Here is a 25,106-nt window from a genome sequence, read left to right as displayed (position 1 = left end):
AGCCTGCTTCTGATTCTGTGGCTCCCTCTCTCTCTGCCCCTCCCCCACTTATGCTCTGTCTCTGCTTATTTCTCATGCTCAGAAATAAACATAAAAAAAATTAAAATGTAAAAGAAGAACAGTATCTAGCTGCATTTTTGTCCTGTTCTTTAAAGGGAGATTTGGCATTTTTAGTTTTCCTTCCATAAGTCATGTTGCTATTTGCAAAGACCAGTGTTATAAGAGGCTAAAGACCATAAACAGATACTGTTCATATTACACCTGAATCCAGCCGACCTGATCCAAATGGTAATGCCTGAATATATCTGTCAATCTCAGTGCGGAAATCATGGATTGTTGCACTTAGGAGGCCACAGAAACTTCACTTACACTGATCTAGCATTCTGCAAGACGATGTGGCACTGGATGAAGTAATCAAACATGATCTGCCCCCATCCTTGTCTGTCAAACTTGCAAATCAGAATGTTGTGAAACTGGTCAGAGAGCTCATATCCTGACAGGGCTTGCTTGAGCTTGTTCTTATCAATCATCCCAAAGTTGTCTCTGTCATAAGTGTGAAAGATGTTCGGCCAGTCTGTGACGTACTTCCAGACACCAGTGAACTCACTTAAGTTCACGGCAGCCTTGTTCTCTCAAACATAGACATGATTTTTTTTTTAATTTTTTTTTCAACGTTTATTTATTTTTGGGACAGAGAGAGACAGAGCATGAACGGGGGAGGGGCAGAGAGAGAGGGAGACACAGAATCGGAAACAGGCTCCAGGCTCTGAGCCATCAGCCCAGAGCCTGACGCGGGGCTCGAACTCAGGGACCACGAGATCGTGACCTGGCTGAAGTCGGACGCTTAACCGACTGCGCCACCCAGGCGCCCCAAACATAGACATGATTGACCCGACAGTCACTGATTAAATGGAGCACAAGTACTGTTAGATAGTGCTTGCTTAAGCTTGTTATCCCATATCACCTCGCTCCTGTCTTTATCAACCCTCTGGAAAACGTTCCACAAGTTGTTCTGGTCCAGCAGCACCAGGCCTTCGGCAGGGCCAGCCCCAGGACCCCAGGCAGCAGCGGTTGGTGGCCATGGGGCCAGGTGCATAGCTGGACTGAAGTGCCAGGGGAACATGAGAGGTGGTTACATTTTATAGTATAAAATCATCTTCCATTTAATTAACATCGTGGTAAAAATAATTTAACATGCGGGATCTACAAGGACTTTTTTCTTTTGCAAAATGTCTGTATATCACTGAAATTTGAAAAACTGTTTAAGAAAATGATTTTTGCCTAATTCATGTTAACTGTCAAATCTGAATGTCAAATATGTAGGTATAATTGTGGACAAAGTAACTCAAAGAACTTTCCAGAAATAGCCTCTAACGTTTGGTTAAAGAGTTACTGATGGAGTTTCTTCCTGAAGGTAGCAGGAGAAAATTTTCTACCAAAAAGACACCTCATTTATTAAATGAAATGTCGGAGGAAACACTCTGACATATCAAAGATAGAGCATAAACTCCAAGTCCATCATAGTCCATGAGAAATTAACTTGTGGCTTTTAGTCATTTGTATTGAGTCATTGTTCATGCCTGGTTAAAACACTGATGTTATCTTAGAACAAAAAGTATACAAATACAAGAGCTATTTGCTTAGGACTGAGCTCAAAGCCGGCTGATTTTAAGAAATTTTTTGTTGAGGTTTTGTTTGTTTTTGTTTTTAATATTTGATTTAACAGGATCTCTGGAACATTAATCTATGAGTAATTTGGGTCAGGGAATCAAAGTGTGAAGTAAGGCAAGATGCAAGGTGTATCTATATGAATAGTATTTGGGTGAAAAGTGAAGAACTTAGGTGATCAGATTTTTCCATATAGATATATTTGACATGATGTAATTTAAATACCCAGATCTACTACCAGTTTCTCTTCTTTTTCTACAGATATTTGGCATTAGTAACCGAGATTATTCGAGATAATCTCAAGTAGCAGGCACTGTGTTTCATGCATATATGTTGAATTGGAATAAATTGTACTTATAAATGCAGACAAAATCTTGTTTCTTGTCAAAACAACAAAAGTAGTATTGTTAACTCTTGAGAAAAATCCTTGTTAAAAATAATTTCTGTAAAAACAATAATCATCTTACTATATATATAAGCTCATTATGAAAGACCTAAAAATGTGATACCTTTGAAATAGGGGAAGGAGAGACCTGCTTTTTTTTCACAATGTCATTCTCCAAGTAGTGTGTGACTAATAGAGAAGGTATGTGACTCTCAGGTACAGTGAATGAGCAAATTCTTAGTGGCATCATGACATCACCAGGAGCGTGACTTGGGTCAAGAGCTTGGCAAGAGGCTTTGAGAACAGCAGAATCAACAGCAATCAGGATTGGGAAGCCAACATACTGGCCACCATAAAACTGAAAAGAGAGCTTATTGTACCTCATGCACAGCAGCAGGTTTAACAGAAAAGTAGACATGTTTATAGTCCCAGATTTACAGCATGCCTTATAAACACCTTATTACTTAGAATCCAGTCTGCTGTCCTAGAAACTAAGAATGTGACTTTGTTAAGCAGTAGGATTTGTTGACATAAATGTCTTGACTAAGTTTGCCATTGTGGTTAACCAAAACGCATTTACTCCTGGGAAAGTAAACACAAGCAAACAAAATGTCTCTTATACTACAATACAGTAAGTTTCAAATTGACCAAACTTAATGCTATGACATAAATATGCTTAATGTTTATGGAATTTTTTAGAAACCTTTTGCCATGTTGGGCTTACCATCCTGTGTAAGTCTACTAAATGGGAATGTGTTTTCAGAATTACATGTGATTAAAGACTTCATCAGAAATATTCAGAAAACCTGCCATGAATACCGGGGCTAACCATGCAGCAAATAAAATGGGTCACGGTCTCCTCAGACATTAACGTGGATAAATCAGTTCTGCACCATGTAATAGTAACACACTGAAATGGTTACCAACAATTAAAAATAGAGAACTAATGGAAAATAATGTTGAATAAATATTATAAAACCACATGAAAATATGTTCAAGGAAGGCAACGTATCTGGCTAAAACCCACAAAGTTGAAAAAATTCCTAGGGAAAAATGAAAATTCAGACTGATCTTCTGCTGCTTAAAAATTCATCTAAAACCTTTGGTTTGAGGGTAGACTTTTGGGATTACAGACTCAGGACCATTGAAGAATAACAAAATCAACTTAGCAGGTTTCCTACCTTTTCAGGCTTATAGTCAGCCCTCTTCAAACCTCAAGAATTCTATAGTAGAAAAGTTCTTTATGTCAGATATAAATGAATAGTCATGATTACATATTTCTGATCTAAAATAATGACCAACTTTTTTGCAACAGAATTTATATCAATAAAGATCTACAGAAAATTAAGAAGATGGTGTCTCTGTGGTTGACAAATAAAATGTGAACAAATAATACAGTCATTTATTTACCAAATCCTACAAACTAGATCCTATAAATGATAAGAACATGGACATATTTCTAACAGAACCATGTGGTTGGCTTCATAAGCCACAGTAAAAGAAAATGACCGTGTGAAGCCATGAAAAATTTTTATAAGTCTAAAGTATGAGAGATACCATTCTGCAGTAGGACATTCAGGAATGGTATCAGGGATTTAGTTAACTAAGCTCCATGAGTCCCCTCCAAATCGAATCAGGCCATGTATATTAACAGAAGTGAAATGCTCAGAATGAGAGAGTTGATGGTTGCATTCAAGATAGGAGTTACTGCTCATAGTTCTAGGCACACAAATTAAAACTGACATTGACAAACTGAAGGAAACCCAAAGGAAAGTGATTTGAACAGAAATTAGGACCACATATTCTCACATGATGAGAAAGTTGAAAAAAATCAGGACGTTTAGTTTGTAAAAAAATGTTTTCAGAGAAATATGGTCATTGACTCAAATACATGGAATACAGTACAATCCAGTTTTATTCTGGGTTCAACAAACAGAAGTTACAAGGAAACCAACAAAACAAGAATAAACTTTGTATTTCTAAATGAACAAAGCTTCTAAAAATAGAATGGCCTACCTTGGGAGGATGGACATCACTGGAAATGTTGAAAGGTTGAACAAACCATTGGTGGTTATTGTAGAAGAGACTGGAACCCTGGAAGGAAGGGGAGATTGATCTATATACAGTGGTGTTCAAATGGTATAATAGAACCTTAGTATCCCCAATGAAACAAAAAGACTGAGTAATATGTTAGAGCTCACTCCATCTTTATCCAAGGCAGTTTTGGTCAAGTCTATATGGCACTCTACCCAAGATTTTATAAAAGGCTTGTGCTAATAAAAAGTCTTGCAAACCATTACATACGATGATTTCCGAAGTTAATTCTGACGTTATTACATGATTCAGATATGGACAAATTCCTTCTTTATGTGTGACCTATTGTCATGTTTCTAAATGAAACGCTGGTACTCAGAGGGCTCAGAGCATTCTATGCGAAGGAAGAGTAATTAACTTGATAGTTACTACCAAGAATGTGGGTTAGGCAGTAGAGAGTAATTCATAGCAGGGATGTGGGGAAGATAATTTCTAGGAAAATCAGAAGAAAAAACCAGCAGTCTAGAGATGTGGCATATTGAAGTAATTTCTAAAACCATGTGAATATTATTCATAGTATTATGAAAGAAGAAACATCCCTGGCCTCCAAGAGGTTTCTCAACGCTGATACGCCTTAAATCAGATTTCATTTCCAGTGAAGTGCTAATTTTATGAGTTACTTGTAGAAAGTTTAAGTCTCTGAGGACAAGGAAGAAAGAAGGCTGATTTCATTTTTTAGGTATCTTAGCATGTTAAGGCCACTGGCATAATTCCAGAGAAAGTGTGCATCCTTCTTTGGTCATCCTCTTGTTTAGAAAAGCAGTTGATAATTTAGAACTATTATCCCAGACATGATCTCATTTTGTCTCCCAACAATGACCTAAGGAATATCACCTTCAATTCCCACATGCATTATCACCTTCAATTCCCACATGAAAGAATTGGAGATCAGATATAATCAGTGCCCATTCCAGTTCACACAGATACTAAGTGGGGGGCCAGCATGAAATCTATCTTGATACCAAGTTTAAAATTCTTTTGCAATATTTTCAGCACATGAATTCTTCAACAAAGTAGCTCTGATAAAGTTTAGAGTTCCCTTAAACTTTGTCTTTCTTCTTACAATTTCTTTGTGTCTGACATATAGTAACTACTATTTGACACAGCCTTAGCTTTGGATACATAAGTGGACAAAAAAACCTCATTTGGACTCAAATAGTAACATCTCTATTAAAAATCAACAGTTCTCTAGAAATAAACAGGTCTATTAAAAAAAACACCTTAATTTAGTGACTCAGCAAATCGTGCTGTGATAGCTTTTAGTAATTACTTTTTATTTTTGTTTTTTTAAGTGTCTATGGTAAGAGAAGCATGTAGAAAAACATCATGTTTTGCATGCCCTTTTATTTTCATTACCTCTTCTACTACTTGAGAATGTCTCCAGACTGCTGAATGTCTGGCAGGTGGACCAGTCTTAGCAAAACATCTTGGATTGTATTAGCTGAAAACAAATGTAAAGGGACCATAAGAAGCTAGATTTCCCTCAAATGGTGCCCTGGAAGAGGGTTTATTTTTCTTGACTGTTCAATTTCTAGTTTGAGTCTTCAAAGTCCAGAATGCCAGGGCCTTGGATGCAAGTATTAGTAAAAAGCAAATTCTAATTTGGCCCCTATGGGAAGCAGAGAAAATGCCATAAAGATTTTATCTCTTTTTGTACTTGGAATTTTCTTTACTGCCTCCCCTAAGAAGAGGGTAGATGGTGTCTATTAAGAGATAATTTACTCTTGCAGTCAATTCAGAACATTTCCACAAAATCAGTCCTACCTTCCTGGGTGAGTCTAGCTGAAGATAAAGTTTCTGAAAGGATAGTCCTTAAATAAAGAGATTAAGACTACATATGCATAGCACATGGCATAAAAGAGTTCATTTTCAACCACATACTATATCCTTTCCATGGAAAATCATAGTGCATATGAAATATCCTATAGTTAAGAAATCAATTGTTCTTTGTTTATCCCAATATTTCTCAAAGTTAGTTGGCTATTGTGTTGATCCCTTGTTTGCCCTTTCCCTGCTCTTCCTGTATTAGGGAAAGGTGAAAGAGAGTGGGTATTCTAGGAAACTCTGTGTGTGTGTGTGTGTGTGTGTGTGTGTGTGTGTGTGTGTGTGTGTTCAGGCTTTCTTGCCAACTAGCTTTCTCCTGAGCTTGGTGGTAGGTCAGTAGATGGGAAGAAGGGAGAAGCCAGGGTATTCCTCCTCCCCTGCCCCACCCACTGCCTCAGTGGAGTTTCTTGCAACAGTGGTGTTTCCTTCATAGTTTCAACCTCCCCATGATAGACTCTCAGTGGTTCCAACTTTTACTGGGTGGTCCTAGATCCAATTTCCTTTACACTGCAGGTAGTAAGGGATTCCTGCTACTGTGAAACTATAGACTGCTTTTATAAGTGGCGGGCCAGGTGGTTTTCAGAAATGTCCCTAGCATTCTGTACACCAGGACTCACAGAACATGCTCACTTATCCTGATAGGAGAGCAGTAGTTGCATAGATTTCAGAACAGTGGGAATATTGGTTATCAGCAGGATGGAATCTGTCTCTTTCTCATGTTTCTAGATTTTTGGGGATCCATTAATCTAGATAAGTGCCCTGGCCAGTTTGTTGGTAAGGAGAATGTCCTATCCTAAGGACTTTGAGCAAATGGGTTCTTAGAGCTGGATCTGTTCCTGCTGTGTGAAGACAAATTTTTGCATCACCACTGACATCTTCTCAGCATTTTTGAGGTTTCTAACAAGTACTCATCTGCTCTATAGTCATAGGGAAAAAAAAATGGATGGTATACACCAGGTCCTAAGTTTTGTCCCACAAGAATCCCATGTTGAGATGCATAGTGATGCTTTTAGGGCTTATGACCTCTCCAGACAAACTTGAGATAATGTATCAAGTTACCGATTCCTGATCTACAGTTTGGCACTCTTTTGCAAGAAGCAGTACCAGGTATGGTAGGCTAATAATGTCCTTCCAAAGATGTCTACACCCTAATTCCCAGAACCTGATATGCTACCTTATAAGGCAAAAGGGACTTTGTACATGGATTAAGTTTAGGGTTTTAATATGGGAGTTTATCTTGTATTATCAGGTGGGCCCAATATAATCATAAGGGTCCTTATAAGAAGGCAACAGGAGAGTCATAGAGAAAAAGATATAATAATGGAAGCAGAACTGGAATTATATGAAGCCACAAGCCAAAGAATGTGGGAAGCCTCTAGAAACTGGAAAAGGCAAGGAAACAGATACTTCCCCAGAGCCCTGCTGACCCATTTTAGACTTCTTCCAGGCCTGAATATAATAAATTTGTGTCATTTTGAGTCACTAAGTGTGTTATAATTTGTTGCAGCAAGGGTGTTATAATATACCAGGAGTGATGAAGGTAAAATAAAACTTGAGTAACTTAAGACTCAGGTTCCTTCAGCACCCTTACATAGTCTAAATTTCTCTAGGAGGATTACTTTGGATCAGTCTCCCCATCTATGTGTCCTAGTTGGGCCTGATTTGTCATTCTCAGTTCAATCATACCTTCAGGTACTTATCTTTGAAATAATAGTTCCTATAATCATAATACCTGCTGGGCGATTTTTTTTCCTCCTTCCTTAGAACATTGATGTAATATTTGGTGAATGGTTAAAATTTAATGGAAAGTGCAAATAATTCTCCATGTTATCAAACTGTGTACTATCCAAATGCAGGGCCACAGAGACTTTGGGATAGCTCTTTCTATGAGAAATCTTTTGACTGCAAGGATAGTCTACTTGAAGGGCAGGGGAGAACTTCGAAAAGATAACAGAGTATTTTACAGATAGAAGCAAAGGCTTAAAGACCAAGCCTTGGAAGGCAGGAGCCAGAGAAGGAGCAAGACCCAAAACAACACATATGACAATCACACTGATATAATCTCAATTCTCCCTTCTCCTTTTCTACTGGAGTCTCTCCTTTTCAGTTTTCTGTCTCTTCCTCTGTCTCTCACTTTCTCTGTCACTGTCTTTTCACTCTTTCACATGCCTTGCCTTCTTTCTGAAAACCAGTTTGTGCTATCCTTTTAAAGATAGGAGATTTTCTATACAATGAGGGACACAGCTGGGGGCAATAGCTTTTGTTCTTACATGGTCATAGAAGAAAGGACATTCTTCGCCAGGAAGGACACTAACTGGCTAGGTGTGGGCCATGTGCCAAGATTGTGGGATCATGTAAGAAAATGGCAGATGCTCTTTGGACCGCATGCTGCTTCAAAGAACAAAGAGGATTAGGGATGGGAGAGGGGCAATGTCCTAAAAGAAGAACATGGAAAGCATGCTGAAGAAATAATGAATTTATTTAAATTCATTTAAATAAATAAAATGAAGCCTCATTTGAGGCTTGCTGGATATTTTTAAAGACCAGAGTGGACTTATGACTGATACTATAGAACATTTCTCTTCATATAGAAAGTGTTTAAGTCTGGACTCTCAGGAAAATCCGCATAGTAAGATCAGAAAAATTTAAACTTGAAATGACAGAGATATTCAAGTTTCTTAGTACTTGGCCAAACTTCTTATAAACTCTGTGTGTGTGTGTGTGTGTGTGTGTGTGTGTGTGATTATATATATATATATCTTCTTCTTTAAACAGGACATTAGAAATTCTCATTTGTATAAAAGATTTATTCACAAACATTCAAATTCAAGACTGCCAAGAACATAGCCATCTAATTTTCTAAAGCTTTAATAGCATGAATTTCCTAAACATTAGGTAATTTATAAGCACATTGTAGAATCAAAATAAATAATATTAATTTATTCACCAATTTTATAAATGCTGTAACTAAAATTTTAAAAACTACAAGTTTTATATGACACATATTCCTGAGATTGTGGGTCTTAAAATACTTAAAAATCTGTAATGGTCATTATTAAAATCATTATATCAGAAAGAGATAGAAAACTAGAGATAGTAAGAGAGGGAATTTATTTATTTATTAAAAAACTGTTTTTAATCAAAAGTCATCGTTATTACTAGTTAAATTGGATTTAAGAACAAGGCTTGACCTGTGCCTTATTAAGAAAGAGGATTTAAATTCTATTAAAAAAAATCTTAGGTTGGGTATGAAAAATATATTTGGGAGATAGCAGCCTCTAGGATCTTAATAAAGTGAAAACTGGAAGAAGACAGGCTAATAGGAAGAATTTTCCAGTAGAATTTATTTGTGAATCTGGTTTAAGAAAGAGATCTCATGATTAGATATTATCATTGTGTTGTTTCTGGAAAAGTTTAAGACATTTAAAAATGTGTGTTACCTTGGATAATTTAAATACTTTTCCTTTAACATTATTTATATTGTTATTTTCCTAAGAAGATCCCTTCTTAATAGACATTCTAGAGGAATACTTTTGTCGAGCCTTTATCCAAATGACATAGATTGAATTGAATACACAAACTTCTTATAACTTGGTATCTTTATGTATGGAGAGATAAAGCAGCCTGTATAAAGAGCTAAAGAATACCAACAAAGTTAAGGAGCACTACAAAGATCTAATCTTGTTTATCCAGATGGGATTACATAAATAGTTTTCTTTCTTGACATTATTGTGGCTTTACTGAGCATTATAGAAACATTACTCCAGTTTGCAGAAATTTTCACTGGCTTAAACTTGCTTGTGCTTTAAGGGAATTGTCCCCTTCTTAAGTCTGAATCCAGGAAACAGTAGTGGACACACGATAGTTATAATGTGCTTGTGACACCTAAGGTGCTCAGAGTCCATGCTTGTGGCAATGGCAAATGGCAAACACTTATATAACAGTTACTATGTGCCAGGCCATGTTCCAAACAAATTAGGCTTCCCACAAGCAGCCAGCGTAACCCCAACCACTTAAAACACCCCTAAAATCAGTTACTGCACTGCTGGCTGCCAGCTTTTTACAAAACAGTATTTTTATATTTGCAGTGCAGTATAGTGAAATACTATGAGCTCTGGAGTCAGTTTGGTTCCACTGTTTATTATTTAAATTCATAAAAATTAACCTTGATGAGGCTCAGTTTCCTCATCTTAAAACTGGATAGAACACCTTCCTTCCTCCCCTCCCCATGCAGTGGGGCCAAGAAGGTCTGAATGGGACCACCAATGGTGTCAGAGCTGGAGTTCAGATCCTCTAGGGAGAAATTTGGCAGGAGGTATCAGGCTTTAGTTGGCCAGAAGCACGCACAGAGGAGTGTAAGTCAGTGTTCTTATGGAAGATAGTTACCATTGCAAGATTTACCACCTGATGATATCCCAGGGCTCACCGGAATCCCAGCAAGTTAACCAATTCCGCACTTATTTACTGCATAAGTTTTGGAATTCTGAGGATTGATAACACACACACACACCACACAGACACACACACAGACACACAGACACACACACACACACACACACACACACACACACACACACACACACACAGAAGGAGAGAGAGAAAGAGAGAGAGAGATTGACTTTCCTCATTAACTCAACAGACTTTAGGTAAGATGGAGACAGCTAAATGGATTTGCTAGCACTCACATTCCATTTTCCAAGGATAATTTACACCAGAATGGGGAATTTATAAATTGGGAAAATATCCTAAGGGCCTTTGGAAAGGGAGAGGGTAGTTTAGGTTTAGAGTTCACATTCACTGAGTAACAACAAAATCACTGATTTTCTTTTAGTTATTATTTTGGAACTATTGAAAAGAAATTCAAATACAAAAATTACTCTCTACCATGGAAAACTGTGTGTCCTTACAATAATTTATATAGCATACCAATTCTGTTCATGGTCATTTTGTCTTTATTGTCATTCATATCTTAATATTGTAAGTCTTAATTCATATCTTACAAACACAAATATATACCTAAAATGAAATTTTAAAAAATCTCAAATTCATACTAATAAATACATTCTGATAAAAAAAATTAATGAAGGGGCTACATAACCTGAAAAAAATTCCCACTAAAAACATGTAGAGGGCTGAATGAAATATTTTACATATCTTTTTAAATTTATGGCTCAGAGAAAGTAAAGTGTGAAACTGATAACCAAATCTTTAGCTGCTGTGGGCATTTGACAATCTCTAGGCCCTGAGGCTTGGGTATTATAGGTGGGGAGGAGAACTAGCAAGATGTAGAGTAGGAATTGAGACCTCAGATTAATGCCGGAACTCCTGAAGTCCTACAGCCTCAGCAAAAGTTTGCTTTATTACTCTTTATACATTTCTGTAATGTCTGGTATATTTCATTATTTTTTAAGCTCTAAAAGGCTTTAAAAGCATGGGAAACTAGGGGTGTCTCAGCCGGTTAAGCATCCGGCTTTGGCTCACAGTTCATGATCTTGCAGTTCATGAGTTCCAGCCCCGCTTTGGGGGCTGTGCTGACAGGTCAGAGACTGGAGTCTGTTTCAGATTCTGTGTTTCCCTCTCTCTCTGCCCCTCTCCCACTCATGCACTGTCTCTCTCTCTGTCTCTCAAAAATAAATAAACATTAAAAAAAAAGCATGAGAAACTACCCCTCACTGCCCCCCCCCCCCGCTTCAGAGTTATATAAACTAATCCTAATTCACTTAGCTATCTATTAGAGTGAATTTTTATCTTAACAATTTAAAATTTTTTATTTTAGTAATTTTTAATTTAACAATTTGATGCATAGTGGTGTCATAAACATTAAATAATCAGTTCTAAAGGATGGGGAGTGTGACATGGATAAGCCCAACTATTGGCTATCTAAAAGTAATTTCTTCCTAGGTTTTGACAGTTTCACAGTCCACTCATTCAAACAGCATAAGCAGGGTACAGGTTATTCTCATTAATTGAAAGTGTTTAATGCATGGGTTGAAGCCACTTCCTAGTCACTCCAACATCCCCATTTTTTACTATCTTCTGGTGATCTTCAAGAAGAGTCCTTTGGCTATTTCCCATCAGTAAGATAAACCCCATTCCAGTGCAGATGACCTACTCAGGGAACACAAAAGCTTGTGCACAACTAGATTCTGACTATATATGCTCTTCCTCAATCTGGCTTTGGTGGTGTAGCCACTTAACAAAACTGGATGCATCTCTACAAATACAGTGTTTCCTTGAAGCATCATCTAAAATAACTAAGAGTGGGCACCAAAATGTTAGCAGTCCTGAGGAGACTGGATGTATATTTGTTGTATTAATTAGAATAGTAACCCTCATTATGTGATGGGAAAAAAATTCTAAACACTTTCAGTTTATCTTATTTATTCCTGAAAACATTCCAGAAGAAATATATAATCATTTCCATCTTATAGATGAGGAAATTGAGGATCAGAGATGTTATATATTTTGCCAGCATATTAAGATGATGATACAATTAGTTGTGAGCCAGGATTTGGATCAGGGCAGTTCACCTCCCCAAACACAGGGTTCTAGGTCTTTTATTTTCTCAGCCATTAAGGATCTTCCTGGCTTTGCCAGGCAGATATATGGGTATATTGGTTTTCTTCATCTTGGCTAACCTCAGGGTAAGTGCTAGGGAAATACCTAGGCTTATATGAAAAGAATCTTTTTGTCCTGGTTTTGATCTAACTTTCTGGCAGGCTTGTTAAGATTTGTCTTAACATGTACATTTCCCTTGCCAAAGCACACGTGGTATGTTTGTACATATGGTCTCATTTTTATGATCTTTTAACCTTTACATATTTTAAATACTTCATGGTGGGGTTAATTATTTGTGGTGACCAAGATTGGCAGATGGTCTGATGGGGCCATGTTTGGAATCCCTAAGGAATGAGAGGATTGATACCCTGTGGAACATACTTTCAAAGATAAATATATAAATGTAAAGAAGAAATTTTTTTTTTTTTTTTTTTTTTTTCAACGTTTATTTATTTTTGGGACAGAGAGAGACAGAGCATGAACGGGGGAGGGGCAGAGAGAGAGGGAGACACAGAATCAGAAACAGGCTCCAGGCTCCGAGCCATCAGCCCAGAGCCTGACGCGGGGCTCGAACTCACGGACAGCGAGATCGTGACCTGGCTGAAGTCGGACGCTTAACCGACTGCGCCACCCAGGCGCCCCTAAAGAAGAAATTTTTGACACACTCATAAATGAACAGAGCCTCATGATATCTCATGATAAATCAATAAATTTATTCTGGGATTATCACTATATTTTGAGATTGGCCTTATTTTGATTCCAACCATTTTTAAAATGAATTAATATTGAGTAATGTGAATTGCTTAGAAAATGATCATTTAACTATTATTTGTCCTTGTATATTCTGAACACACAGTTGGGTTGGAAGGGTTGAAATAATGAAAACAGTAAGATTGGCTAAAGGACTTAAACCTTCTTGAGCCTTAAAAATATGCCTCAGGCAACTTGATGGTGAGATCTCTAGTGTCATAGAATTACAAATAACTTTAAAGCAGTTTTAGCTACAAAATGTGATAGTAAACCAAGTTCTCACACTTCTAGAAACCCTTCAACAAGGAGGTTGGAATGAAATAAACAAAGGTAATAAAGTGCCAAGTGGAGCCAAAATCAGGAGGCATGTTCTCTCTAACGACCTGATATAAATTAAACCTTATATGGTATATGTATATTATATGTTTACCACTGCTTAGCTTCAACAAACCATCAGTGGACACATGAGTCTGCTTTTAGAAGTAGTTGAGAGGCCAGGTTCTTAGGTATAGTTTCCTGAGGTTTGGATCCAGTGAATAAGGTCATGCTCCTAAATTTTGGATACTTGGAAGGCTTCTTTACCTACTCTATAAACAAGGGGCATATTTTTCCTCCAGGAAACATTTGGCAATGTCTGGAAAAGTTTTTGTTTGTCACAACTGGGAAAGGAGGTGCCTCTGGCATCTAGTGAGTAGAGACCAAAGTTGCTGTTACACATTCAACAATACACCAGCGAGTCCCCCACAAGAAAGAATAATCAACCCCAAATGTAGTAGTGCTGAGATTGAGAAACCCTGCCATAAACCCAGATCACTGAAGCTGGTTTTTATATATCCCAGGCTGCTTTGCGATTGGATCCTAGAAAAGTCTCTCACATTGTGTAGCTAATTTAAAAAGTCAATCTGAATATAGTGTTTAGGGCGGAATATAGTCTCCAGGTTGATTAATAACTGTCCTGAAATGTAATGTAAGCTAATCTTGATAAATTTGTTAACTGTCAGCAAATCCCTCTTTGAATAAATCTAGTGTATATTTTATTCCATATTTAAAACTGCAACTATTTAATAGTTTAATACACCTTTTGCTGTCTACAAATTATAGCTCTATTAATTTATTGTTCAAAATTTGTAACAGATACTTGCTTGATGAACAGCAATTCTGAGTTTTGCAGAACAAGGTTCACATGAGGAACAAGTGGAATTTAGATAAAGCTATCTCATGAAATATCATTATAAAAGACTTCAATACCTCAAGGAAAATGCAGCCAAGCACTACATCATTTGTGGCTTTTGACTGCATGGTCAGAAATTGATAACTGGTTCACTGGCCCACAGTGGATGTATGTATACTCCTTAATACTGATGCTTAGACAGTAATTGCTTCATGACAGTCAGGATTAATAGAAATTATCTCCAGATTAAACTGCAGTAGGTTAAAAAGGAGATGTTCCACACCTTCATCATCCCCACTCCTAGTCTTGTTTCTTAACTTGCTTCTCAATTATCTGATATTTCTCTTAAACGGCCAGGTACATTTATCTTTTGTCAGTTTCTTGCCTGTTTAGGCTGCTACAACAAAATATCACTTACTGGGTGAACTATAAACAACAGAAATTTATTTTTCATAGTTCTGGAGACTGATATGTCCAAGATCAAGGTATTGTCATGACTGGTGATGGTCTTCTTCCTGGTTCATAGCTGGCATCTTTTTGCTATGTCCTAACATGGTGGAAGGGGCAAGAGATCTCTCTAGAACCTCTTTTCTAAGGCACTAATCTTATTCATGAGGGCTCCACACTCTTAAGCATCTCCCACATCCCTACCTTTTAATATCATCATCTATAGGAGTTAGAATTTCAACATATGAATTTGGGAGGAACACAGATATTCAGACCACAGCACTCATTGAATAGAGAAAAAATGTATCTTTCATGTAATTTTATTTTTTGATTTTATTATTTGAAACAAGGAGTGGCTTAAATAAACAACTGGTCCTATTACTCAAGTACATCAGATAGAATTCCTTACATTAATTACACTATCATCAAATTTATTTTTGGCTGATGTTCTATAATCTCATTTGTTCACTTTTACTTAATAAATAATTTACCCTGTCAAGATACTAGGAAGTGGTATTACTGAAGCAAGTTGTGTAGGAGATCTATTGAATGTTCTTTTCTTTGTTGTTGTTGTTGTTGCTTAGGGATTATTGGCGTTTTAATTTTTTTCCAGCCTAAAATCATTACAGCCATGCTGAATGGAACAAAGAAAGGGTAGATAGGTAAGAGTTTACTGAGCAGTGATGGTTGAACTAAGACCTGAATGACAGCAAGGATCCAGTCATGGGAAGATATATGGGAAAGGTGTTTTAAGTAGAAGAAAGAACAAGAACACAGGCCCTGGAGGATGAAGTTGGTGAGTTCAAGGGGATGAAGATAGATCTCAATGGCTGGAGCACAAGGAACAACAGAGAGAATGGCTGGAGACCATGGCAAGCAGTGGGCACGGCCCTGATTGTGCAAGGCTATATAGCACAGATTTTATTCTATATGCCATGGTGAAGCAGAAACAAATGCTTGTCTGAGGAGCCTCTTGCCCTTCACTTCTGTTAAGACCATGTCCTTGAGAGGTTCTTTAGCTTGTGAGAAGATATAACTCAAGTATTATTGCCTGAATTAACTGAATTGGCACAAGTGAAAGTTATTGGAAAAGTGCAGACAGACAACACAAAATCTCAATTAGTTCAGGAACACACCACCTAATTAGATACATAATTGTGAAAGGACTCACCATTCCCAAGGTTCTGATTTCAAATTATCTCAGACCTCATGGAACTTGGTTATACTGAGTGAGATCTTCCAGAGAGGTTGTTAAACATTTGGTATGTAGAGCAAAGTCTTAACTCATTGTGTTTGGGCTAGAAACATTATTCAAGGTGTTCCACAGAGTTTTGGCTTTGCAGTATGCTCTTCCGGTTCAAATCTTAGCTTTCCATTTAACTAAAGACATTGAAATACATTATTCCACATTTTTATGCCACAGATTCCTCATCTGTAAAGTGGAGATAATGGAACTTAACTCACAGTGTTTTGGGGGAATAAATGAATACATTTCATTTAGGACAGGTTCCAGAACAGTGCCAGATAAATAGTAATAAACAAATGTCAGTTAGCTATTGTTATCCTCATTGTTGATGAGGACCACCATTTCCCTCTCTCTCTCTTTTAACAGTGTCTTAGACCTTTGGGCCCATTCTCAAATGAGCATTAATTTTAGGTACTGAACATTGGACTTGACTCTTTCCCTTCCCCTCCAAGATAGATGGATCCTCTTAAATTTGAGGGAAGTTTAGGACAGAGTTTGACTCTAAGTTTTATTCTTAGAACAGCAACTATTTAGGAAGGATCTAGGAAGCATTTTTTTTCCCTCTACAATAAGACTTCAACTGTTAGATGATAGGAAATTTGTGTGGTAGAGAAATGAGTAGTACTTTTGGGGTCCTCCATCCCCCAAAGCATGACAACGATGAAAGGAAGACTAAATACAGTCAAGACCTTGAGAAACAGCACAATCATACAACTGGAGGCACTGAGTTGAATAATCTGTGAAGCACATTTTAGCTTTAATATTCTATAGTTTAGAATATGCTTTCTACTTCACATTCTTTATCTTGGGTCTTAAACTATGGATGAAGAGAAAGCATATTAGGAAAAAAAAACAATGGAAAGAGAAATATAAGGGGAAATAAAAAAAAGGAGGAGTAGGTTATTAGGAAAGGAGTACAGTAAGAAATAGCAAGTAAAGGTAGACAGGTTCAGACAAATGGCTGATACTTTTAAACATCCACAATATGATAGACCATGGGGATATGTTGATGGCCAAGCCCTCATTGAATTTACAGATGATTGCAGAATATGTAAACAGACAGCCACAAAGAGAACACTAGAAGCTAACATCATCTGGAGAGTAAGGGGGGGGGATACTCTGAAAACGAGTGCTGGGGTTGGAGGCAGAGCATTCTGGGTAGAGAAAATAGCATTTACAAAAGCTATGAGATAGTAGAGAGCTTGGAATTTTCAAGTACTGAGGGATTTCATGTGTGGTTGTCACCAGGAAGAAAATGAAGCAAGAAAAGATAAGCATATCCTCTAAAAACCAACTAGTGGGTGCAGATGAAAATCATTCCATTTCATTCCCTCCCGTATCGGCTGCAGTATGGAATGGCCACATGTGGTTTTACCTTCCCCAGTTGACTATCCATCATCCTATAATAAGCAGTAACATATATCCTAGCCTGGTCATCCCCAGAGAATTCCTTCCAGGTCATCTGAGGGCAAAAGAGAATGCTGTGCTCTGACAGGGGGAAATTCCTCAGTAGAGAAAAGAAGTAAGGAGAGAATGTTAAACACGTCTCCATATGTTTCCTCCTTGCCCTCATTCTTGTTCTCATGCAAAGTGTTTTCTCTTTTCCTTAGATTCTCTCTTCCACAGTCTAGAAAAACTTTTCCCCCTTTTTTCTTTTTCTTTTCTTTTCCCTTTTTGGCCCAAATCATAGTACTTAAAATGTAAAACCTGCAGTTTTGGGTATGTTACCAAAGGAAACAGTTTTACTTAAAATCTTGTTTTTGCCAAAATATTTTCAAAGTAGCTGGAGAGTTGTCAAACCACAGTGGCTCTCAGCTGTGTTTCCTTCTAGCATTTCCCCAGGTTCTCCCAGAACAGCACTCAGTAATTGGATATTATTTGAAGAGGAGGGGAGAAAACGCTGCACGAGACAGTGTGTAGATTTAAGAATTATACTTTGGGTGCTGAAGGCCAGAGATCCAGAGGTGCTCAGCTGCTAAACTCCAGGGCTGCGTGACTCTGTGTCATTCCTGGATATAGCTTTCGGCAAGGAGACCTAGAGGAAACATGCTGGTAACTGTCAATTTTTAGATTGTCATTCCAAAGTCTTTAGATTGTTTTCTGCCTTAGTTACATGTCTTTTACCGAAAGAATCTATTCTGATACACACAAAAAATTACCGAACACATCTTGAAATGACATGCACTTCGTCCTTGCAGGTATTGACAGGCTTCCCCTGTCCCTAGCTGTCTCTTCCAATTCTAGCTAGCATTTGTGGGTTTTATGTACCAGTGAAATTATTTAACAGTAAGCAATCAGCCTTTATTCTCCTCCAACAACTTTTTTCCAAGACCCTGAAGGAGGTACAAACTCATTATTTACAGACTTCTGAAAGCAGACACAGTAGTTCCCATGTCTATTTAACTCACTCAGCAACTAAAGTTCAGAAAAGTGACATGACTTTTCTAAGGTCATTCAACAGGTCAAAACTACTATTTCCTTATAATATGCTTCTAATCCATTTGATTGTAAGAATAAAATAAAGCAAATAAAATCATAATAAAAATAATTTTAATAACTATATATAATTATCAATAATCACTGACAATAGATTGGACCTCAGGGTTCAAGTGCTACCACCTCCAATCTATTTTTACTGGATCTACTATTATATCATTAGGGTCCTGGCAGAAAACAGATGGCATACTCTGAAGCAGTAACATAAAGAAGTTAAATGGAGTCGATAGTGTCAAGGGAACCAATGAGAGGTGGCAAAGCACCCAGGACTGGTAACAGTCAGAAACAGTTGTCACTCCATCATTCCTAGGCCTAGAGAGCAAGGGAAGAAGTGGTGACCAGAGCATGTGAAAACTTTTAGAATAGCAGAGGGGGCTGCCTGACATGGACATGAGCTGGGGGACCTTCCCAACCCACGACCTTGCTTTTCTCTTCTCTGCTCTCCTGCAAATGACTCTTATTGGCCAAAACCAACAACAAGCTGGAGGATAAAGAAGCATGGGTAATGGTGTCTGGAGTGCTTGGATCTCTTCTCCTTATATACCATTTATATGCTGATAACAGGCAGGTTTTTATTTGGACTTTTTTGCATTTCAATTTAATGAACTGAATTTCAAGTTTCTACTTGGTATCTCCTAACTGAGCACTGGAGCTTCTTCCCTCACAATTTCTGTTCCTCCCACAGTCTCTTCCATCTCAGTTACTTGTTTTTTACCAGCTGCAGTTCAAAAATCTTGGAGATATCCCTAACTCCTTTCTTTCTCATTTCAGCATTTTGTCCTTCAGCAAATCTTACTAACTCTCCTTCAGTATCTATCTGGAATCCTATCACTTCTCACTGTTTTAAAAGTTTTTAAAATTTTAAATGTATTTATTTATTGAAGAAAGAGAGACAGCATGTGAGCAGGGGAGTGGCAGAGAGAGAAAGGGAGAGAGAATCCCAAGCCAGCTCTGCATGGACAGTGGGGCTCAAACTCATGAACTGTGAGATCATGACCTGAGCTGAAATCAAGAGTTGGACGCTTAACTGACTGAGCTTAACTGACTAACCCAGGTGCCCCTCACTGTTTTAATACTACGTCCACAGTCTGAGTCCTAACCACCTCTTGCCTGGAGTATTACACTGGATACACTGCTTCCACCTTTACCCTTTTTAGTTTCTATACAGAAACTAAAGTGAGCCCTTAAAAAACATAAATTAGACCATGTCAGACTTCTATTCAGAATGTCTAATAGCCCATTTCACTCAAACAAGAGAAAGTAAATCCTTAAAATGGCTTATAAGATCTTCCATCCATCCTCTTAATTCTCTGGTATTATTTCCTATCACTTCCTGCTCTTTAATCCATTCTGCTAACACCACACTCTGTGCCATGCCTAAAACAAACTGCAAACACTTTCACCTCTCAACAGTGTTTGCACTTGCTGCTTACTCTTCCTGGTACACTCTTCCTCCAAATATCTGCATGGTTCAGTCCCAAATCTTCACATTTTGTTGAAATGTCACCTTCTCAATAAGGCCTTGCCCAACTACCTTATATTAAAATGTAATCCCCCTCCATCCTACCATTCTCAGTTCACTTCTCTATTTCACTTTTCTCCACGGCACTTATGACCATCTGACACATCTTACATTTAGTTTAGACTTTTGCTTATACCACCATCCCCACTATCATCAAAGATCTATCATGCTCACAGGAATATGAAGAGACATGAGCAACTGTCAAAGATAGAAAGAAGTCTACTTTTTTGTCTTCATAGTTCTTGATAGTACTTGGCACAGGAATATATAAATGCTCCTACCTTGAACCAGAGAGTTTTAAATATATCCAGAGTAGCCTAGCAACAAGGGTTTAAATCTGAAATCAAGGCAACATTTGAGCCCTTTCTGTAGAAACAAGTTAAAGGGATTCTAGAGATCTCCTTGGAAGCTGGGAGAACCAAAGAGAGGCCTCTTTCATAAAAATATTATCAGTAGATTACCTGAAATCCCTCAGGGCCAGGGCATATCCTAAGAACAAACGATACACCACAGCATTGCTGAAATATGAGACAATGTCACAAGTTAAAGAACTGTGAGAAAATGAGAAAGGGTTCATAACAGAAGCCTGGAGGATTCGATATATTCTATCTGGTCTTGGCAAATGTTCAATCAAAAAAACTTGCAGGCTATATTTCTCAGCCTTATTTTAAAGATTTTAATGTATAAGGTTTTAAAAGTAGTAGAGTATGTAAGGCCTCACATAACCTGGAGACCAAAACCAGTAAAATGATAAAGTTGTTGAAAAATAGTTCTGACTTCTCCACTACTGAGTTAAAGAAATAACAATAAACTGATATTTACTGAATGAATACAAAAAGCTGTATCCAATTTCAGCAGAATGGAAAACCTGAAAAGAAATTAATTACCATTGGGGGTTTTCCTTATACAAAGAATAGAATTAGGCATTATTAAGTAATATGATTTCAGGGGCTCAAGAGGCCTCAGCAGGAAAAGAAATCCGTTTTATAAGCTTGATGAATCCTAAAGTCCTATATTCCACAATTTAACTCTTTTACTTAAGGATTTAATCCTGCTTACATGCAACTACCCATTGGGTAAGGTCCCTCACCAGTTATTTATTCCTTAAAGCGAAAAAAGAATTTGAGACAGGGGGAATAATGGTAGGATATAAGGATTTTGAGAAGCGTGTGATCCAGGAAACAAAGGATTAAGAGATTCAGACAACAAACTTCACTTATCTCATAGTTTTTCCTGGATTCAGCATCACTACATCTGTTTTGCAGATTCCTCATCTCCAAGATTAAATGTCTTTTTGGTAAGTTGTCATTTCAGAGACCCAGGTCAGCTTTCATATATCTGGACATGGAGTTAGGGAATGGCAGGAGAGTGGTGACTATCAGATGTGTGAATTACACAGCCCTCCCTTTATTTCCTAACTCACCCTCTCATTTGTGTCTTTATAATTAACTCAGCACAATCAATGAGACTATTAGAAATTTAATCACAGAAGAAATTGATAGTGATGACTAACATCCATTCAATACCCTCAGTACATGAATGGATTTCAATTACTCAGCCTTTTTTTCCAGTTATCCAAATTTCCACACAGGAGGATAACTCATTTTAAGGAGTATGTTCATTATGCTCATTTTCACAGCAATTTTCCTCTAAGAAACCTGGATTGCTTGATCAATACCAGATATTGAACTATAGTAAAGGACTTATTGAGGAAACATAACAGCAAATATAGGATTATAGAAGCTTCCACCCTAAACTATTAATGAATATAAGTAACATTAACAAAGAAAAGAGAAACAATCCTCTAACAAGAAAAGGTATGCAATGATGAATTCTAAATTTTAGAGTACCTTTGGATAATGAAGATTTTAATAATAATGTAAGATTTCCCTACCTACCACCTCCTCCTCCAAATACAACACACACACACACACACACACACACACACACACACACACACAGAGTGAGTGAGAGAGAGAGAGAGAGAGAAGAGAGAGAGAGAGAGATAATAAGCAGAAGCTGTACCATGGGGAAGAAAGTGAGTGGACAAATTCCTGAAAAGTTTCTCGATGGCCGATGGGAGAGGATGGAAAGGTAGGTGAATGAGAAGGTGAAAAAACTAAAAAAAGTCACAATTTGTTTTTTCTGGCTTACAACAACATGAGAGAAATACTTCAGGAAGAATTATCCAGAGCTAATTGTCTATAATAAATAAAAGTTTGGCAAAATGAAAGATGAGAATAAAAGGAAAATACCACTCCTCAAAACACTGGAAACTTTTCCATCGTAGCGAAAAAGCATCACATTGATTGTTGGAAGAACTTCTGAATTTTGAGATTGTCCCCAATGTAACCACAACTGTGGGTGGGGAACAAAAAATGGCTGGGGAATGGTGAGCTAAGCAGTGATGTTTTCATATAGCCAAAGACTTAATGAAGATAAACTGAAGGACTCACTCTAAAAAATGGGTTAATAATCCAGTACCCTCATGGATCTGGAGGTTCCCCTCAAAGAAACAAGAGTAAAATCTGAGGAAAGATGTTTAACAAAGTTCCAACGAAAAAGGTTAAAGACAAAATATGTGAATAGAATCAAGGCACATGTCTAGCTCTTCTTTCTCACCTCCATCCCACCACTGCCCCTTTCTAGGTAACTAAAAAGCCAAACATAGAATTTAGTCAAATATTCAGTGAGGTTACAAAAAAGACCAGATCAAGTAGAAAGCTGGCAGGGAGAAACTATCCATATATTTGGGAAAAGAAATGGCAAAGTGAAACAGAGCCACTACACCAAAACAATACAGAAAAACAAGCAAAATTTTAAAAAATGTAAGCACATAATTTTGCAACCCAGGAAAATAATTCACTTTGGATGAAGACATCAATAATAAAAAAATATTTATGCATTAAATAAAATTAGAGAAAAGATTATTATTATTATTATTATTATTGCTTGGAGAGAGAGAGAGAGCGAGCGCATGCATGCATTAAGTGAAGGAGGGGGCACGGGGAGAGGGAGAGACAATCTTAAGCAGACTCCACGCTGAGCACAGAGCCCAGCACAGGGCTTGATCCCCTAACCTTGGGATCATGACTTAAGCTGAAATCAAGAGTTGGATGCTCAACCAACTGAGCCACCCAGGGTCCCCAAAGATGAAATTTTTGAAAGAAGAAATCATGCTGAAATGATGGCAACAAAATAAGGTAAAAGTGAGACTGGATGATGAACTGGAGGCAAAACAAAATTATAGTAAGACCAATTAATTATTTATAAACAGCAAGTAATGAATGAGAACACAAAAGAGCAAGCTGAGGATGAGCTCTAGAAAATGTTGCAGAATGCAGTTAAAATAGACAAAATGATAAAAGGAAGTAAGGAGGATCTATAGTGACAGACAACAAAGACAATCATGTATAGATAAATTGGTGTCCTTGAGGTAGTATACAGAAATGATGGAACAGAAAAAAAAACTTTAAAGATAAAATGAGAGAACTGAACTTGCCATTTACAAGTGCAGTATACTGTTCTAGGATAATTTCATAGAAAATGATCAGTACTGAGACATAGCCTACTGAAAAGATTGGACTTAAAGTATTAAACAAAAAAAGAATCCAATTTCCAGTTTTAGCTTCAACACATAGAATTTAAAAGTCATCACTCCTGTCCTATAAAAACAAACAAACACAGTTGAGCAAACTGCAAATCAATGACTCTCCTTGGGCCTATTAGAGAAGGAGGTCACAGGGCAAACTACTAAGCATACACTCTGTAGGATATCTGCAGAGGCAGGCAAACACAGAGGTCCACAGCTGATATCGGTTTACCTGGAACAGAAGCTGCTAAGGTCAAAACACTTAAGTGGTAAGTTTGAGGAACTGCTGATTCCTGAGTGGAGACTAGCATGGATGAAAAATTCCTGGGGACTACAGTCCAAGATGAACCTGCACTGTCATGGCTTTTACCTCTGGGACACCATCCAGTTCTCAGGTGAAAACCAATAAAAATTCCCTAGTGTTTCTGACAGTGGGAGGTGGAAAGTAACCATTCTGAAACAAATTCAGAGCATTCTCCATAACAAAGGCCTATTCTTCAAAACAAAACATTATCAAAGCCTTATTCCATGTGAGGGAAGGGCAATTACACATTCCAGCCCTCTCTAGACTTCCAGACTCATCTAAGAGGGGGAAAAGCTAAGAAACACTTGTGAAGGTCACAGCCCAGGGATGTAAACCTATGAAAAGCCAGACTTAATCATAATATTATAGAACGTTACCCCCAGGTTATTGCCACATTGACAAGGCTCTAGTATCCTAACAATGGTTTGCAGACGGAAGAGCTGCAAGTAGCAGACTCTATTTGTAAAAGGGGTTCTTAGGGAAACCCAAGGAGAGCAGAAGAGACAAAAGCAAGGACACTAGAGGAAATGAAGGCTCTGGCATCTACAGGTAGAACAAACATTAGACACAACCCAATTTCTAACCAGATTAATATTAAACCTCACACTATACAACACATTTACCTCAGTTTCTATCACCTGATACACCATGTCCAGTTTTCCACAACAACAAAAATCCCAAGTTGTGCTAATAGGCAAGAAAAAAAAAATAAAAAAACTGTCTGAAGCAACAAAGCAAGCAAGGGGTTAATTCTCCAAGAAGACATAATCTTTAGCCTGTTTGTACTTTAACAATAGAGCATACAAATATATAAGGAAAAAACTGATAGACCTCTAAGGAAAAACAGACAAATCCACTACTATAGCTGGAAATTTTAACACCCCTCTTTCAGTAATTGATACATCAAGCAGGAGGAAAATCAGTAAGGACAGAGTTGACCAGAAGAGCAATGTCAATCAACTGGATTTAACTGACATTTATAGAATCTCCCATCCAACAACAAAAGAATGCACAGTCCTCTGAAGCTCATATGGAACATTCACCAACAG

At 37.5% G+C, this 25,106-nt stretch overlaps 1 pseudogene; it reads right to left on the bottom strand.

The window, feature by feature from the left end:
- Positions 1-216: 216 nt before the first annotated feature.
- Positions 217-1,096, bottom strand: LOC125164832 (programmed cell death protein 6-like; annotated as a pseudogene).
- Positions 1,097-25,106: the final 24,010 nt, after the last annotated feature.

This window comes from Prionailurus viverrinus, chromosome A1 (assembly GCF_022837055.1).
Source record: "Prionailurus viverrinus isolate Anna chromosome A1, UM_Priviv_1.0, whole genome shotgun sequence".
NCBI lineage: Eukaryota > Metazoa > Chordata > Mammalia > Carnivora > Felidae > Prionailurus > Prionailurus viverrinus.
The sequence above is the reverse complement of the archived record's forward strand: the minus strand, read 5'-3'. Positions and strand labels throughout refer to the sequence as shown.